Consider the following 20266-nt stretch of genomic DNA (forward strand, 5'->3'; position numbering starts at 1 on the left):
CTGTTGAAGTCCACTAAATGGAGAAAAATCCTGGAATGTTTTCCTCAAAAACTTTAAATTGTTTTCGACTGATGAAAGTAAGACATAAACATTTTGTATGACATGGGGGTGAGTAAATTATCAGGAATTTTTAATTCTGAAGTGAACTAATCCTTTAATGTTATTTGCTGCAGTAATGGGACCTTATTATGTTTACGAAATCTTGTTAACCAGCTCATTACTGGTCCTCTCATTTATATGCCACCAAAAACAGTTGAAGACAGCACTAAACTCAAATGCAAACCTACCACACTCATTTATATTCAAAGCATGTTTGTTTTATCAACAGTTATTGAGATGAGCTCCGGTGTGACATATCCTATCTGTGAATAAAGGCCTGCTTTAGCTGATAGGATCCCTAGCAGAGACAAAAAACAGTGTGGCATCAAATCCAGTCATGACGTCAGGCAAATATCCGACAGCCGTAAACATCCTGGAATGAGTGCCTGTCATCCCAAATCCCAATTCACAGAGGTGTGCAAACAAACACGCCCAGGGGCTCCATCACGCAATCTAGGAACCCGCTTTGCGGCTCTGTGTGTTTACCTGCAAATCTCCCAAAAAATGTGACAGGTGTATTTTGCTGTCCTTTGTTATTAGATTCCCCGAACACACATTAGAGACATACCATGACCTGTCCAGACATGAGGAGAGCGGTCTCTGAAAGTCAAGCCGATCAGCTTTAGGGATGCAAAGGGCTGAAAACAGCACCTTTTGCCCCAAAGCTCAACCTGAGGTGTGTTTCTAAGCGTGGGAGCTGGAGAACGCTTAGAGACAGCTGGAAACAAAACCTAAAACTCATCAGGAGCTGCAGGGTGGAAAAGAAGGAATTTTCCTGCCAAGAAAATCAGCAAGGGCCCGTTTCTGATGTTCATGCAGGGTAATTAATTCACAGCACTTTATAAAAGTACAACAATAACTAGCATACTGGATTATATAAGACAGCAACTCCAAAACCAAATTCAAAATGGATAAACAGCATAAAATTAACCTGAATTAATCACCCCCAGAGATGATCTTGTTTGTCTGACTAATCCAGTGGACTGCAGTCAAATTTACCAACGCTTGGTCAAATTTTGTGTGTCATTTTAACAGGAATCTGCAATCTAGAGTTTCATGCGAAAAACTTCCTCATGCAGAATGTACTCATGTTCAAGTTGGTCACGCAGAATCACCACATTGACCAATGGTGCTTCACGCATTACTACGCTACTGACATTGGACCTTTTTGCTACATTATGCAGTTCACATCAAATTTATTTGTATAGTTCTATTCACAATACTCATTGATTCTGGTGTTAGTGTTTTTAATATCTTAATACACTCTATGTATGCTGGGTTAAAAACAACCCAAGTTGGGTTGAAAATGTACTAACCCAGCAATTGGGTTATTTTAACCCAGCAGCTGGGTTAAATGTTTGCCCAACCTGCTTTATATATCAAATCTCAACTGTATACTCATACTACACTCTAAAAAAAATGCTGGGTTAAAAACAACTTGTTGGTTTGAAAATGGACAGACCCAGCAGTTGGATTAAATGTTTGCCCAATGTGTTGGGTAGTTTTATTTAACCCAACTATTGTTTAAAAAATGACTGTATTGTTTGCTTAAAATGAACACAAAATATATTGGAAATTAACATTTATTAATAAGTTTAATGACTAATAATTAAACAATAAACATTTATTAAACTGCTTATTAATAAACATTCACCCTTTAATTATTACTGTTGCTTCTAGTAATTATGTGTCTGATTTTTAACCTATTTTGGGTTCATTTTAAGCCAGCTGTATAGTAATTTTTAAACAATAGTTGGGTTAAATAAAACTACCCAACATATGGGCAAACATTTAAGCCAGCTGCTGGGTCTGTTCATTTTCAACCCAACTTGGGTTGTTTTTAACCCAGTATTTTTTTTTTAGAGTGTAATATGAGTATACTGTTGAGATTTGTTTTAAATAAAGTATGATATATATATATATATATATATATATATATATATATATATATATATATATATATATATATATATATATATATATATATATATATATATATCCATCTTCACATGTAGTTGTATGATAATACAGTTTACATATAGTGATATAAAAATCATCCTACTATATCCAACCTTTAGTTCCCTGAAAAAAAAAACTGAAATGGAAACAACTGCTATTTACATGCCAGGATAAGTGTGATGTTTTTGTGGCATGCTCCAGGGGTGATCCTCTTTTACGAGATGTTTTTATGAGCGTGATATTGGAGATGGTCTAAAAACAAGTCATTCTGCTGATACCCACAATGCACCTGGAGAACAGAGTGAGCAGTATGAGTGTGTGTTTAAATGGACATTCAGTTGTAGCTCTACCAAATATATTTCTTCAAGCAAGTTTCTATGCCTTCAACTGCTGCTCCAAATTTCCCAAGTTCCCTATTTTGCATCACAAAGAGGGGAATTTTAGGCAATTCTATAATTTTCTATCCTTCTTCATCAGGATTACTTGTAATGCTGTTTTGTTGTCTGTTTTGCTTGCTAAATTAGTTCAGAAGCCGTAGAAACGTTTAATTGAGAAACGCCAGGAGGGGCATTGCAGCAATAATGAAAACGGCACAGATTTACCATCTGCCTGAAAGACACACCGAATGCAACATAAAACACACAGCCAGTGTAATGAGGTTCAGAAATATAAGAACATTTTATGATTTTAAAGTATGTGCCTCTGGCAAAACTGTGCAGGGAGGTCACTGTGGTGTGATGAATGATTGACAGGTCTTTCAGAGGATCCCCTCGAGTGACAGGTCGACTCAATATCCAGACTCACAGAAGACCTGAGAGACACCCAAATAAGAAAAAAAGAGCCATAATAGTGCTGTACAAACCGTGAATTAATTAGCGTAGTTGTTTGTATCAAAAATGCGATAAACAGTGTGATATCCATGTTGTTTTAAACATACAGGAGGAGATTTGACAAACAACAAAATTACTAAAACTTAAAATAAAACTAAAACATGAAAACAGAAGCTAATTTAGAATTATAAATACTATAATCGAAAGTAAATAATATTAAAATAACACTGACTCAAAACACACACCATCAGTTTAGTGATCCGTAAACATTGAAAACAGAACTGACATTAACTAAATCCAGTAATAAAATAATAACATTATATCAAAGTGACCCTTTGAACGCTAATTTCAGACGAATCTCTACACAACCACATTAATTGGTCATAAAATTGCCCATATTTCCTGAGTTCCTCTCGGTCGGAGCATCCTGCCCTAATCTAGCGGCTTTGAAGCCCGTGAACGACATGCTGATAGGATGTCCAGGCATGCCCTAGCACCTCCTCAGGGACATTAGGTGATGATCCCTGCCCCCGTGCTTGAATAGGTGGAAGGGTTGTATGGATGGGGGATGGGAGGTGGGGGTAAACATACCTGAGACCCCCGACAACAAGCCTGAAAGAAAGAATTTCAGAAGTGCAACCCCAGATAACAGGGAACATTCTCAGAACGTTCAGGCAAGGTTCTCTCAAAGTTCTGAACAAACGTTCTTCTAGTAACATTAATAGAATGTTTGTTTAAAGTTATCTGATCCGATACATCATTCATGGAACTTTTTTTCTGAAACTTTGTTTGTTCCACAACTTATTTCAGAATGTAGTCTTTACTTTCAAAGGAACGTCCCATAATATTTGCAAAACTGTAAAGTGTAATGTTCCCTTAACACTCGTATAACCTAGAACAACATTTTAAAAACATTTTTAAAAAAATGCCTAAAAAAACTTTAAGGGTACGCTAGCAAAACGTATGTATGTATATGTAAATGCACTAGACGGACATCTTTAACCATTGCGCTTGCATTTCTATAATGTACTTAAAGTGCTCTATTTTCGCGCACTAATTCTATACTTAATATACTAAAAAATCTTCTTTAGTACTACTTAAGATAATCTTAAGAACATCTAAGTGTACTCAACTGTGCTATTTTGAGACAGCATGAAATATGAACTAAAACGTGCTTTTAATATTCTATCTCTGTATTTAAAAAATGTATTTAGATATCACATATAGTTCATTTGAACCCATAGAGAACTGCAAGTGGTAACTTAATATATTTTTAAATACAGAGATAGTATATTAAAAGCACGTTTTAGTTCATATTTCATGCTGTCTCAAAATAGCACAGTTGAGTACACTTAGATGTTCTTAAGATTATCTTAAAAACTACTAAAGAAGATTTTTTAAGTACAAAATTAGTGCAAGAAAATAGAGCATTATAGAAGTGTACTTGTTTTTTGCAGTGTCTCGCGCATGACAAGCCTTAAAATCCACCTTTCAACATGCTTAAGGTTCAACCAACCAGTTCTCCCTTTTACTTGTGCCTTTAAGAAGCAAACAACAGAAGATAAAGTTCATCTCAAGCACAGAGGAAGAATGAGGTCACATGATTGACCTTTAAGACAATCTGCATGTGAAAACAACATTAGCATTAACAGTAATTACTGTAAAGGCTTAAGCAGCTCTGTGCTACATGTTTACACATGAAACGGGCCACTGTGATGTTTCTGACTGTCAGAGACCAAACAAACAAAACTGGAGGGAAACTGCTAGGTTAAGTGTAATGGCACAGCAATGGTATCACCGTGACACTCGGCACAACCATGATGCTTTTGACATTACTACTATAGTAGTAAAACTAATTACTAAAAACAAATGAGAAAGATGGTGGATTCATTTTTTACCTATAAGCACATGGGTCAACCTACCAATACTTATCCATATAAATGTGCCTGGCAAAAGTAACGTCATTTACAAATGCAAACTTCAGTGCACTACCCCTCACTGTGGTTTCTGTTGGTTCAGATGATGTTTTCTGAACTGCCACCTGTTGTTTCTGGAGAGCGTGTGAAGTATAAACACCTCTGGAGCACGTCTGCATTGGTTCACACCAAACTGAACGTGTCAAGCATAAACAAGGCTTCACAATAGTATGATTTGCTCTAGAAGAGCCCGCAGAAGAGCTTGCTTCAGGAAAAAGTGCTTGCAATGGGCAGTGCATTTTAAAAACTGTGTTGAAGTTTTTGCTGCTACAAAAAATAAATAAAAGACAAAGTTTACGGATGTGTTTTGGTTTCAATTCTTCTCATTTTCTTTCTATCACAATCTACAAAGGTAAATACAAGGATTAGCACACAAACTGTACAGAAATCCAGGGGCTGGTTCCACCAGCTGTGTGGAAGTTACAACTCAGCGTAGTTTTATTACATTTTAAGAGAGAGAACATTATGTGAAAAGATTACTTTATTAGCGGCTCCTCAATCAGCCACCGTGTGCATCGCTCCATGTTGTGCTTGTCAAATAAAATCAGTCATAATCAATAAATGTCATTTTTTTAAATATTTATTTATTGATCCTTATTCATTTAGTTTCAAATACAGTTTCAGAATGTTATTTACATATAAAAACACTTTTGTTATTTATGATTAAGTATCATATTTAATGGAAAATTTTATCATTAGAAACATGAGGCAAAATAAAAATTTGCAGCATTTAAACACAACTTCGGCTCATGTATTTAAAGCTATTTAAAGTATTTAAAGAATTGGATCATTGAGGGTAAACGTCATATTGTGCAACTACGCATTACTTTACAGAGAGCTTACAACCTACTAGCTACATTCTGCCTTAAAGGATTAGTTCCCCCCAAAATTAAAATTATTTCATGATTTACAAGCCATCCTAGGTGTACATGACTTTCTTCAGACTAACACAATCAGAGATATATTTAAAATACAGTACCCTTGCTCCTCCAAGCTTTATATTTGTAAAAATGCATCCACCCACCATAAAAGTAATCCGGGGGGTTATTAAAGGCCTTCTGAAGCAAAGTGATGTGTTTTTGTAAGAAAATATTCATATTTAAAACATTATTAACTATAATAACTAGTTTCAGGCAGACGGCCGTACACATCGATTTGCGGCAGAAGAGTGACCTCTGACCCGACGCATGATGTACTGATGAAACGCATGATGGAAGCACAGAGGAGAGAGCAAAACAAAACACCAGTCACGAATTAGAAGTCTAAAATGAGATTTTTTAAAGAGAAATTTCAGAGTATTTTGATAGAAGAGAAGAGCTAGTTATTTGAATTTATAAAGTTTTAAATATGGATATTATTTTTTACAGAAATGCATTGCTTTGCTTCAGAAGGCATTTATTAACCCTCCTGAGTCGTATGGATTATTTTTTACAATGGACGGATGCATTTTTGGGGGCTTTAAAACCCCTTCACTACCATTAGTAAAAAAGCTAGGATATTTATTAATATAACTCTGACTGTGTTTGTCTGAAAGAAAGAAAGATAGTCAAATACACCTAGGATGGCCTGATGGTGAATAAATCATGGGGTAATTTTCATTTTGGGTGAACTATCCCTTTAAGAACAAATAAGTACCGAGTACAGAGTTAGATACAACCTAGCTAGTAGTTACTCTAGTGTGGACTTTACGTTCCAATATAAGAAAGAACTTACAACACTCGATCCAAACCAACCAAACTTTCTCAAATACATTCGAGGACAAACTTTTCCAGCTCAAATATTTTCCCAAAGACACATAACAGCATGTGTTCCTCTGATTACCTGAGCCCCAGTGTGATACGCTGAGAACAGATTAACAAAATCCAGTTTCCAGAAAATCTCTCCTTCACATTATCTCAGTTTTTCCTCCACCGAACCCTGGGGTCTCCCCTCCGCCCCTCTTCCCTGCGCCGTGCAGCCGAGCGTAACAAGACAGGATTCAGACACACATGACTACACAAAGCCGCGTTGAAATGAGTTTACTCGCTCCGAGCTCCGATCACAGGCCTTTAATTTCCACCCGACTCCAGTACAATAACGCCCCCTGTTTCTCTCTCCAAGCCGGAAGATCAAGAAAAACTAACCATGTACACAAGTCTGTCTACCTAAACCACCTGTCTTGAGGTTAGACATCATAGACGACCACTTTAAAACAGCTGCCTTCAGCACCAGAGATAATAACCCTTCCATTAAATCACTCATCAAAACGGAGGGCGGAACAGGTATGAATGGTGTGTTTGATGCATTCTGGGTAAACAGAATTATAGGCCACATTAAGAAGAACAGGAAACTAGTGAGACAAAAAACCAAGTGAGCTGCTTACCTAGACCAAATCTTTATTGCACCATCAAAAATGAAATATATAGCCAGATCATCATATGCATACTTTGTAGAGATGATGCGCAAAAAAAATAAAATCAGAAGTATGAGAAATGTCAACTATAAATAATTATTTCATTTGGTACTGTAAAGTATTGATAGAAAAGTTCAATAATAAATTCATTTCATGTTCCTTTATTAAAATAAAAAATGATTTTTTAACTATATATCATATTTTTATTTAATAAAAATTTTCATTTATTTTTATTTAATAAATTAAAATGTGTATATTTTTAAATGAATATGTCTATATTGATTTATTAAATAAAAATATAAATAATAAAGTCTAATATAATTAATTAGTCAAGTCTCTATTTTTTTGAAATTGTAGAATAATTTTGATAAATAAATTAATTTAATATTTGTATCTATAGTAAAAATCATACATTATAAAAATAAATAAATAGAATTATTAAAAAATGATCTCTATAGGAATAAACTCTATTGTAGCTACAAAAAGTGACTAATTAATTGATTTTATATTTCTATTTATTATAAAAACAATACATTTAGTTAATTTATATACTATAAAATATTTAAATAAAATTATAAATAATAAAAACGACCAAACTAGTCAAATCTCTAGTGTAGTTATAAAAATGGACTAATGAATTAATTTCAAATTGCTATTCATAAAACAAACATTAAATTTATAAAACATTAAATAAAATCATAAATAATAAAATAAATTATTGAAATAAAGTGTAGTCTCTAGTATAGTTATAAAAATAATTAATGCAATTTCTAATTGCTAATTTCTAATTTTAATAGAAATACAACACTTATAAAAAGTATATAAAAAATTACTACATAAAATTAATCCCAATTCACATTTTTATGCACTATTCAATGCCGTTTTGTGGTATAAATAGTGGGTAGTGTGTTCACAACGAAGATTTCAAATAGAAAAAGTACTCTTTAATAATTAAGCATACCCGGATGATGCACTTAATAAATGAAGTGTGGAATGTTGGACACTTCATGCAATCAACTGTCACAGCTTTAATTAACACTAGGGTGAATACATAAGTGCATAGCTTATAGTGCGTCATTTGGGACGCAACTTCCTTTTGAATAAATTGCAGTCAAGTCTCCCTCTGCGTAACAAGCATTTGAAATTAGTCACTTACAAGGTTTCATTTAGATTATGATGCTGCCTAAGTAGACCGAAAAGCAGCTAACTAGGTCACGGAAGAGAACTAGAACAGAGCGCCTTGACATGAAAGTTGAGATGCACACAGATAAAAGGGATTCCCCATGTCTAAATACTACTATCACTCGCCATACAACACATCACTCAATACTGCTGACAAGAAGTATTCCTGGCATGGCTCTTAAGGATCTGTTTGGAAAACAATGCATAAGTGCTAGATGAGATATTATCTCATGCTTACGATGGTCTGAATCCCTCTATCCCCCAAAACCAATCCAGGAGAGTTAATTAACAACTCTGAGTACAGGAAACACAACCCAGCGGCAATGACCACATCAAAGCACAATGAAAGTGATCTGTATTTATGAAAATCACGTTCTAGCCTCATTTTTAATTATCAAAGTCAGTGTGTCCCTCGAGTCAAGGAGGAAACTATTTCAATCAATTACTTTCAAGGGAAGAAAAAGCTTGAGTCGAGATTAAACCTGTTTAGTTCTCCACTCGTGCACAACTAAATAACAATCAAACCTTTGTTGACTTGATTGTTGGTTCCCATATGGAGATTATGGAAACAGAACTGCACTCTGGTCAAAACAAGGTATTAGTTCCTCAAAGCTGGCATTATTTCAAATACTGCTTTTATACAGCAATATTTGCCCCAGAAAAAAAAATTTTTGGGACATTTTTTTGTGCTAACATGTCCTGCTATTGGGGCATGCTGTCACAAAGGCCCTGTTTACAGCTGGTATTAAGATCACAAATACCCGTTTATACCTAGTGTTTTAGTCCGTCTCTTTTGTCCACTTTCAACCACTTCTGTCCTGATTTCTTCGAGGGGAAGGTCTGTGGGTGGATAAATGTATGGTTTTTTTTTATCTTTCCATCTAATGGAAGAAATAAGCTCATGCAATTTACATATGAATGCATCCAGAGACGACGGAAAAACATACAGAGCAGCAGCTTTCATGACAACTCTGACAGCCACAAGACCAGCCGAACGCTGTGAGTGTGTGTCAGAAATCAGGAATAGTGAGAGAACATTGTGCTTGGTACATTTTTCATCTTCAAACAAAACTTGGGTCTTTAGCCGACAAAGTTTAAATCCAGTCTGGCTAGAGTGCTTCCCATAATGTTTATGCATTAGTTCAGGTGGAGAGTAGGTGGTCTTTTGCACTGTTCGAACACATTCGACCACATTACACTATGAAAGCAATCCAATGTAATGCGTTTTCAACTACCTCTGGAAGTGGTCGAAAGTGGACAAACTCAAAATTTACACTAGGATTGCACCGGTTCAGATTACTCACGGTTCGGTTTTTAATCACGAATACTAGACTGTTGTCTCTTTAAGACATACGATTCCCTCAAGACATAACCTACCATTTCTCTTTCACTTCTTATGGATGAATGTTTAAATTGGCAAGGTTTAAATAAGTTTAGTTTAAACACAGATGTTCAGGGCTCACGTCGCGCGGGTGATGACGACGTAAATGACTGCTCATATTCGAGCATACGGCACTCGCATTGAACATTTGTTTACAAAGAGAGACTGTTTTGTCCATGTTCTTTTGATCATCGCTGTTGTAACGTATTGGGAAACCAGAATGCGAATCCATCGACTGAAACATACATTAGCCGAATCCGTCTGTCTGTTTTGCACATTGTTGTTTTCAACAAACCATGTTATAGATGTGTTGTCAGGTTTGGGATGAACCGCGGTGCAAGTGAGTGGCGAACCGTGTGTGGAGAACCGAACAGTTGTTTTTTTTACAGAGAACCATTACACCCCTAATTTACACCTGTATTTAGATTCGTCCACCTGTTGATCGGATTGACAAAATCTTTTTGCAGGTGTAAACATGGGTTCTACATTGAACCCTAGGGTTCTAGACTCCATTTTAAAGAACCATTTATGCCAAAAAAGTTTCTATATAAGGAGAAATGTCTTTAATAATTGCATAATATGAGCTGTTTCATTCAAAATAATAATAATAATCAAAATAAAAAAGAATTAAACAAAATTAATTACAACTAAATCCATAAAATGATCTTGTGATGGGAACCCCTAAAAGGTTCTATATGAAGCTTTCTATATGGAACATTTTCTTCTAAAAGCCCAGATTTAATCCAAACGGAATCGAAGAACAAACAGATGCGACATCATTTAGAACAAAATAAGGCTATGTTTGTTTTGTTTTCGTTTTGGGAGTTCGAAACGGCTTGCCAAAGCGACTCTCAGGAAAAGTTCCCTCCAGCTGCAAAACATCTACCATTGGTCCGTGACAATAACATAATAGGAGGTGTGCGCTGAGGCTCCGCCTTCGCCTTCTTTCACACAGAACTCTTCTCTGACTCATTTCATCCGTTGAGTCCGTCGAGGTATAAGGAGTATACCTCGGAGCAGGAGGAGATAAGGAGAAATGTCTTAAATCATTGCATAATGCTAGCTGTTTCATTCAAAAAATTAATCAAAATAAAAAATTAATTAAAGGGTTAGTTCACCCAAAAATGAAAATTCTGTCATTTATTACTTACCCTCATGTCATTCCACACCCGTAAGACCTTCATTAATCTTCGGAACACAAATTAAGACATTTTAGTTGAAATCCAATGGCTCCGTGAGGCCTGCATAGCCAACAAAGACATTTCCTCTCTCAACATCCATAAAGGTACTAAAAACATATTTAAATCAGTTCATGTGAGTAAAGTGGTTCAATATTAATATTACAAAGCGACCAGAATATTTTTGGTGTGCCAAAAAACAAAACAAAATAACGGCTTATTTAGTGATGGACGATTTCAAAACAATGCTTCAGGAAGCTTCGGAGCGTTATGAATCTTTTGTGTCGAATCACGAATCGCGTGTCAAACCGCCAAACTGCTGAAATCACGTGACTTTGGCGCTCTGAACCGCTGATTCGACATGCTGATTGATCATGCTCCGATGCTTCATGAAGCAGTGTTTTGAAATCGTCCATCACTAAATAAGTCGTTATTTAGGTTTTTTGGCGCACCAAAAATATTCTCGTCACTTTATAATATTAATATTGAACTACTGTACTCACATGAGCTGATTTAAATATGTTTTAGTACATTAATGGATCTTGAAAGAGGAAATGTCATTGCTGGCTATGCAGGCCTCACTGAGACATCGGATTTCAACAAAAATATCCCAATTTCCGTTCCAAAGATTAACGGGTCTTACGGGTGTAGAATGGCATTAGGGTGAGTAAAAGGTTCTATATATGAAGTGCCTTACAGAACTCTTTAAAGTTCTATACAGAACTTTTTCTTCTAAGAGTGACTTTCAAAAATAAACCCGTCTAAATAATAATCTATATGAAATGTCAGACAACAAGAATTGGCTAAAGGGCCTTTTCGCCTCCACATATTAAAAATCTAGAGCATTCTGGTCACTTTGGCCCTGTTAATATCCGATCTTGTGTGTGACTCAGACCAACTTTTAGGTTTTTTTAATATTCACATGAACTCACTCTCTCCATATGTGTTCTCTAATGGCTCTCTGTATGATGCAAGACTTCCCAGCTGCGTCCACCAGCGCTGACCTCCTGTCCTGCCTGACTGCGGATGGCTGATTCATTTCCATCTGTATACCAGCAGATGAGAGATTCCTCCTGTCTTTCTGCCTTTCCTTTTCTCAGGCCATTCACAGGGGCTCAGAGAATGAATTCAGCCCGTCTAAAGTCCTTCACACCAGGACACGCTCAGAGGGGATTCTCCTTGACTCTGACCGACTCACACATTTGCAATTCATCATCTTCCTCACACGGCTACACAATAGCAGCAGCACAGGAGCTTTGTCATTCTAACGACGCACGCATGGACTATTTACAGCGTCTGACACCCGCAGAAAGGCAGCGTTTGCGTGTTGATGTTCTGTCATTAACTACCAGTTCAATTAGCATTTAAGACCACAGGTGGAAGATAATAACAATCTTTTAAATATTCTTTGTTCTTCCAGGATTTATCTATTGATATGCAACAGTTTAGATGTGGGCAACTGGACACAAGCAACTTTACTAGTGCTAAAATAAATCAGATTTTGCAAACCACAAAGAGTTTAAATTTAAATGTAACGCATACAGATTCACATAGTCAAACAAATCCAACTGCAATTTCAGCAATGGTCTGGATCCTAATGGGAATTCCAACACATGATTCCAGCATAACAACAAGTGGATCTTAAGAACACATAGTTCACTATAGGACTATTAGGATTCCAATGGGATTGAATGTCCATGTTGAGCATCACAAGCAATTTATGGCAAAACTTTGCTGGTTTTAAAACTCCTGTTGCTTTCTTTTAACTCAAGTAGGAAGAGATTACTCTAATAAAATGCCAGTAGAGTTCCGATAAAGACTACAGATTATCCAATAGGACTCAGCAGACTTTCCAGTTATTCTCAATTATTTGATAAGGAATTTTAAAAGTATTTAAATATTAAATATGTTTTCACTTAAAAATATGGAAGCTTGTTTCCGCCACTAAACTAAAAATAAAAAAGGTAAAATTGCATCTTTATTTCTTTACAATTCTGACTTCTTTTCTCAGAATTGCGAGATATAAACTTGCAATTGTGAATTATGTCAGAATCTGGAGATATAAACTCACAATTGTGAATTATAATGTCAGAATCTCAAGATATAAACTAGAAATCGTGAATTATAATGTCAGAATCTCGAGATATAAAGTTGCAATTGTTAATTTTAATGTCAGAATTTCGATATAAACTCGCAATTGCGAGAAATAGTCTGAATTGCGAAAAATAAAGTCGAGTTATAATGTCAGAATCAGTGAATTATTACCTCACAATAGTCCAATTCTGAGGAAAAAAAGTTGTTGTTGTAAGACTTGTGTGATATAGTCAAAATTGTGTTATAAAGTCAGGATTTCAAATTTTCGAGTCACAATTCTAACTTCTTTCTCAGAAATGCGAGTTTATATCCCACAATTCTGACTGTATAACTTGCAATTCCATGTTATAAAGTCAGAATTGCGACATATAAACTTGCAAAGTCAGAATTGCAAGATATAAACTGGCAATTCTGAGGAAAAAAAGTCAGAATTGCAAGATAAAAAGTCACAATTATACCTTTTTTATTGTTTATTTAGTGGCAGAAACAAGCTACCATTAAAAAAAAAAAAAACAATTATGTTAAACAAAATTAAACTACAAATTCATTAAAAAATATCATCAATAATTAAAAATCCCTGATATTTCCAGGTTGTGACTGTCTTAGGATTTTTTTTTTAGGATTGGCTGTAAATTATGTCTGAAATTCCAACAGGAATAGTTAAACTAGGGATATACCAGCTACACAAAACCCCAAGAAGAACAAACCTAAGGTAGAGAAGTCTAAACTTCCATTGAGATACAAACACCAGAAAATGACCAGCAAACGTCTATAATACATGTGTTCAGTATATAACAACAAACATTAAACATGTAATTGCTATTAATGTTTTTCCGATGCAAACCCTTGTTTACCATGTCAATACGCTTCTTTGAATGTTCAGATAGAAAGACAGAGCAAGCCGAACAGAGACAGACAAAGTCAGACATACACACAGCGCTGTTCAGATGTGGGAAATCCTTTTCATCTGCTTTCTCTGCCTCTCAACAGACATCGAGACTCTCTGAAGCTGCGAAACTGCTCTAAAAAGCATCAACACAAACCCAAAGACTGCCGCCACACCTCGACAACCGCACAGACGTCTTACCTTCCCAGGGGGCGATCCTGTGACCCAATGACACACGTCCTTTCTAAAATCGCATGTTTCCTGCAGCTCCGTCCACATTCCGTCTCAAACTCCACAACATACTGACTCCCACGTGAGTGGACGGGAACTGAAACAGCTTGGGATGGGGGGCTGTGTCCGTTCAACGATCCCCCCTCTTCTCCTCCCCTCTCCCACACTCTCTTTACCTCCTTCCCCTTCCCCCTTTCCTTCTGCCTCGGAATCACTGTGAGATTGTGAGCAGGAATGTGTGTGGTTCTTCTCCTTTTGGTCTGTCTGAATGGCTCTGGTATGACCCTGCGGAGAGCATCAAATTTACACAAGAATTCAAACCCGCCTCTCACAAACACTGACCCCACCCACTTCTCACACCTTTACCGCAGAGCTCCGCCCACCGATGGGCAACTTCTGTAAAATAAAGTCTACAAAATAACAAGTTTATCCCACATAAAAAATAAATAAACATGTGTAGTGTGCATTTAATCACAAAATCAGAAGAAAAAATATTATTTTTATGACAACTAAACATCATATTCTCATCTGTCTTGGACATTATATTTTTGAGGATTTTTCTGTAGTTTCAGTAATTGTCAATAAATATACTATATAACTGAAATGCAATGATTTTTTTTAAATTATTTTAATCAACATTATTTAATACATTTAATAAAAGCAACACAAATTCTACCATGCACAAATATTTTAAATAATTTTTGCTTTCACATAAAAATAATGAACATGATATTCTTATTGCATTATAGTAATGAGAATATGGAGGAAATATGTGCTTAACTGTCCTTAAAATAATGTCAAGATGCAATAAATCTATAAATAGGTTCCATTTCATCATGCAAAATATAATTTAGTATTTTTTCCTTTGATTTTGTGGTAAAAATATGTACCAGACATGGTAGGGCCCTAAATAATGTTTTTTAATATTCACCCATCATGACATCTAGTGTTGGCATCTACAAAAAAACATCTATCACATGCCACAATATCCAGCCGAAGAGGTTAAATGTTAAATATTTGGACAGAACAGCATGCTTATGTCTCTGTGAAGATAGAGGTGTGATTGGTGGGAAGGCAGCAGCGTTGTTGTCATAGCACCAGAGCTGTAGGAGGAGAGAGACACAGACGTCAATGATGACGACCCTAGCCGAATTCATTTTCAACACACACACACACACACCTTGTGTAGGTATTCTGGGACGCCAGGCTGTGGCCACAGTGTTTGGGAGAAGGGAGGCTGTTCCGTCACTCTGATCATGTGATCTGCGAGCTGCTTTGCATACATAGCAGCGCAGACGCCTGGGGCCAGATTGAGACCGGTGCAGAGACTGATATAACCCTGCGACAGAGCGCTGTGGAGGGGGCGAGCGAGCACCTCAGACAGATGAACTGGACTGTGCACAGCTCAGAAGTGCAACAGCCCGTCTAGACAATTGTGATTAAACTGTCTAAAATAAGAACCTCAACATTGCGTTTAGTCTGACGGCATATAAAGAGACTAACAACACCAGCCAAGGTTATGACCCCTAATCTGGACATACTCCACAGCTGGATACTTCCTCCCAAACAAAACACTGAGTGAGACAGTGAGAAACAGAGAGAGAGCAAGGAAGAAAGAAAGAAATGTGGTCTTTGGCATCCTTACTGCAATAATATTACATAAAAAATTAAGAATAAATATTAGCAATCATGTAATGATTTTTAAAAAATAATAATTAAAAATGAACACAATGAACACAATGGCACAATGTTATTTTTTCCATAATAACTAATTAAAAACAAAATGTAAAAATATTAACAATCCAATAAAAATCCTTAAGGCAATTTATTTACTAAACAATATTAAATAAAAAAATTAATAATGGCATAATATTATTTTTCCATAATAATTAATTAATTAATTAATTTCCATAATAATTAAGTAAAAACAAAAATGTAAAAATCTTTACAATCCCATAAAAATCCTTACTGTAATTTATTTACTAAATAATATTAAATAAAAAACAAGAATAAATATTAACAATCATGTAATGATTATTAAAAAATAAATTAATAAAAAATAATAATGGCATAATATTATTTTCCATAATAATTAATTAAATAATGAATTTCCATAATAATTAATGAATAATCTTAACAACCCCATTAATTAAAAATTTATAAAAATACAATTAAAAATCATAATAATTCCATAATTCACATTAAATAAAAAATAAGAATAAATATTAACAATCATGTAATAATTATTAAAAAATAAAATAATTAATAGTGGCATAATTCATATTACATGAAAATAAATGTAAAAGTTCCATAATAATTAATTAAAAGCTAATTTAAAAATCTTTATAATCCCATAATAATTAATAAAAATAAAATAAAAAAATCATAATATTCACATAATTCATATTAAATTAAGAATATAAACAATCATATAATAATTATTAAAAAATACAAATAAATAAAAATGAATAATGGTATAATTACTATTACATGAAAATAAATGTAAGTTTTAATTCCATAATTTATTTAAAACAAAAATTTATAAATGTTAATAATCCCATAATCATTAATAAAAAAGTATGCCATAATGCCATAAAAATAAATAAATAAAAAATAAAAAATAAAGAAATAACTTTCAATAACCTTCACCTTTCATACAACTTGCAACTTAGACCATTTGGGTGGAGAAAAACAAAAATGAACCAATAATAATCACAGCACATGATCATATCAAATCCTGATGGATAAAATGAAGTCCTACCTTACATTTCCAAATATTCCGTCCCACATGATATGATGCATGTAATTTTTTCAATGTTTAACATGCAGAAAAGACGCATCAGCTTTAACAAGACGAGTCAGTGTTGTTTTTCCGAGGAGACAGACAGACGTGACATGACGGCCTCCTCAGCGATGTGAGGAGGAGCAGGGAGGGTGTTCGGGTGAACGCAGGGCCGTCTGAGCCCACAGGAATGCCAGACCGGCCGCAGAGTCTGCTCTGCATGATAAAATATCAGCTGCATCGTCTCATATTCTGCATCAAATGCATCATTATGGGATTCGGTCATCTATTATAAAGGAGTCAAGTATTCATGATACTTCAGATCCTCAGGCCATTTCAATATGGTAATGTTTGGATGTATGTGAAATAATAATTTTGTAGTATCAGAATTGGAATTGACCTCTGTGACCCCAATTCCATGAATGACAGACAGAAAGTCCCATTTCTCTTAATGACTTAGTCGTAAGTGATTAGCATGCTGGAGCCATAAATAACACAATATAAATATATATATATATATATATATATCTTAAAAACAGTCATAAACAACACCTGGAACACGGGAATACATTCTGAAATGTGTTTGCAATTCATAAAGCAACAGGTACATGGTGCATTTTCAGCACTGTAAAGGATGCTATAGCAGATGTTAGGATTATCTGTCATCTTCAGCTGATTTTCCAAAAACTGGCATCCGAAAACTGAAAAATGCTGCCTTTGGAAGATGCATTCCAAGGTTGGAAGGCATTGAGACACGTCCAAATTCAATGTTCTTCAATGTGAATTAAATTAATATTGTAGTAATCAAATATGTGCTTAGTTATCACCAGAGCTCGCTTTATTCTGTTGTAAATCTTTCTTTACACCATTATGCATTATGCCTCAGAAGTCTGTTCGAAATAAGTTTCATGAGGTACCTTCGTGTGCAAACGCTGCCTGAAAAGTTATTGCCTGATAAAGGTTGATTTACTCTTCTGCGTCTGACCTACGCCGTAGCCTCTACACCATCTGCTAGGCATTGGTTTTCATTTATACATCATTTTCCTTTTTGACCTGAAGGAGGGGTTCTAGCAGTCCAATCACAGCGCTCACAGTCCACGTAGAATTGACGCGCTGTTACATTTTTGGAGAGGTGCACGCAGTGCTGATCCTACACTTCCGGGGGGCCTAAGCAAAACTTTGTGAAAGGGCCCCTGTCAGTGCATTCTTAAAACCCCCAAAATTTTAATAGTCTTTATTATTGCATAAACCAATAATGTGGTGCACTGCCGGTTTGCTTTAGCTAATGGGATTAAAAAATCAAGGAAACAAACTGCAAGTTATGAAAAACGTATATAAATAGGTAAAGGGAAACCCATTAAAACACGTTAAATTGGCAGTAAAAACAATTAAGTAAAATTAAAGCCAAATTTTTGTTGACAGCTAAATTAATGCTTTTTGATAGTGGTAATGCTCTGGCACCATCTAGCTGTCAGAAAAACTATAACACACAGCCAAATTCACTTTCTAAATGCCTGATTTACTTACGAAATTACAGCATGATAAACAACAATAATAAATATAGCTGCAAGCAGCAATTACGGGGCCAAGCACAAAAACGGCACAAGAAGCCAGCCAACATGGCTGGGAGCATCAGACCAACTGCAACTGTGAGCAATTAAAGACCTATTAAGATCATTTTAGGCAAAAGAGCTGAAAAATGATCAAAAATGAGGATTTACTGGTTCATCACTTTCGACCAATAGGTGGTGCTGTGATCAAATTAATGTGGTATGGTCAGAGTGAGGTGAAAATGACACTTGCAAAGTTTGGTGTCAATATGTCAAAGCATTGCAGAGATACAGCTTCAAGAGTCGTTTTTGCATCATGCCTCAAATTCTTTGCTCCGGTATATGAAAACGGTTTGATGTATCAACTTGAAATCCATAACTTTTTGTCAGCATGGTATGAAGATGATACGGTCCGATTTTGGTGAAAATCGGAACAAGAGTCTTGGATGACTTCGAAAAAGTAGGTTTTTAAAGAAAAACAATATGGCGGACAGGAAGTTCAGCTGACTATGGCAAATTTGATATCTATGTTCTCAGCATGACCCAAGGAATCTACTGACCAGTTTCATTACAATCGGTCAATATTGTCAAAAGTTATTAGCATTTTTGTAAATTTTGTTATAACTTTTGACCACATGGTGGCGCTGCACCAAAACTTTGACAGAATGGTGCCAAAGATGCATACCGAGATTCGTAACAATACGCTAATGCGTTTGTAAATTACAGCATTTTAGCATAAAATTAAAAATGGCCGACGGTCAAAATGTCCGATATGGGAAAATTGGATATCATTCGACTCAGCATAATGCCCTGAATCTAACAAGACCAAACTCATCAGAAGTTATAAGCAAAAATAGCCATTTTTCATATCAACGCACCAGTAGATGGCACTGCGCTGAAACGCTGCATGATGCCTCCAGTCATGCTTGTGATGACATGTACCAAGTTTGGTCTGAATATGATAAAGCATTACAGATACAGATACAGCCTTATGTCTATTTTTGCAAGCGCTACGTACAATTTGTTCGCATGTTTTACGAAAACAGTTTGAGAAATTGACTTGAATTCCATAACTTTTTGTCGGCATGGTCTGGAGATGATCTGGTTCAATTTTCGTGAAAATCGGAGTAACGGCCTAGGAGGAGTTCGATAAAGTAGGTTTTTCAGAAAATTCAAAATGGCGGAAAAATTTCCACGATGGAAAATGACGTCATAGGGTGCAATCGATTCGTTCAAAAGTTATTAACATAAATTTAAGTGCAAATTTGGACAGCTGGTGGCGCTAGAGGGATTGAATTTGAGACTCCAAATTTGCTATGGACAAAGGTCAGACTGTCCTCTAACTGTGTGCCAAATTTCACAACTTTCCCGCAATCGGTTCTATGGGCTGCCATAGACTCCCAGAGCGGAAGAAGAATAATTGAAAAGAACGCCAACAGATACAATAGGTGCCTAAGCACCTTCAGTAATTCTCGGAATTCTCTAAATTAGCTAATTTTAGACTATGGGCATTGTTTTTAAAGTAGGCCTACCTGAGTCACACAGCTTGTAATACTGAACAGGAATGTTTATTTCTTATGTACATTAAACCATGCATAAGAACGTTTTGAATATTGATGTGTACCAACACAACCCGAAAGTCACATGACATCATTGGTCATTTCTAACGAAACACGGTGGAGACGTCTTTATTTATTCTTATATAAATCTTTATATAAGAATAAAT

General features: G+C 35.5%; 1 protein-coding gene across 1 annotated transcript in view; it reads right to left on the reverse strand.

Annotated features, from left to right (window-relative positions):
• Positions 1-14268, reverse strand: part of tiam1b (TIAM Rac1 associated GEF 1b) — an 81787-nt gene extending 67519 nt beyond the window's left edge. The window contains exon 1 of the mRNA XM_067364917.1: positions 14179-14268. The gene's annotated coding sequence lies outside the window, so the exon portion shown is untranslated. The remainder of the gene's footprint in view (positions 1-14178) is intronic.
• Between the last annotated feature and the right edge of the window lie 5998 nt (positions 14269-20266).

The sequence above is a fragment of the Chanodichthys erythropterus genome, chromosome 17 (assembly GCF_024489055.1).
Source record: "Chanodichthys erythropterus isolate Z2021 chromosome 17, ASM2448905v1, whole genome shotgun sequence".
Taxonomy (NCBI): Eukaryota; Metazoa; Chordata; class Actinopteri; order Cypriniformes; family Xenocyprididae; genus Chanodichthys; species Chanodichthys erythropterus.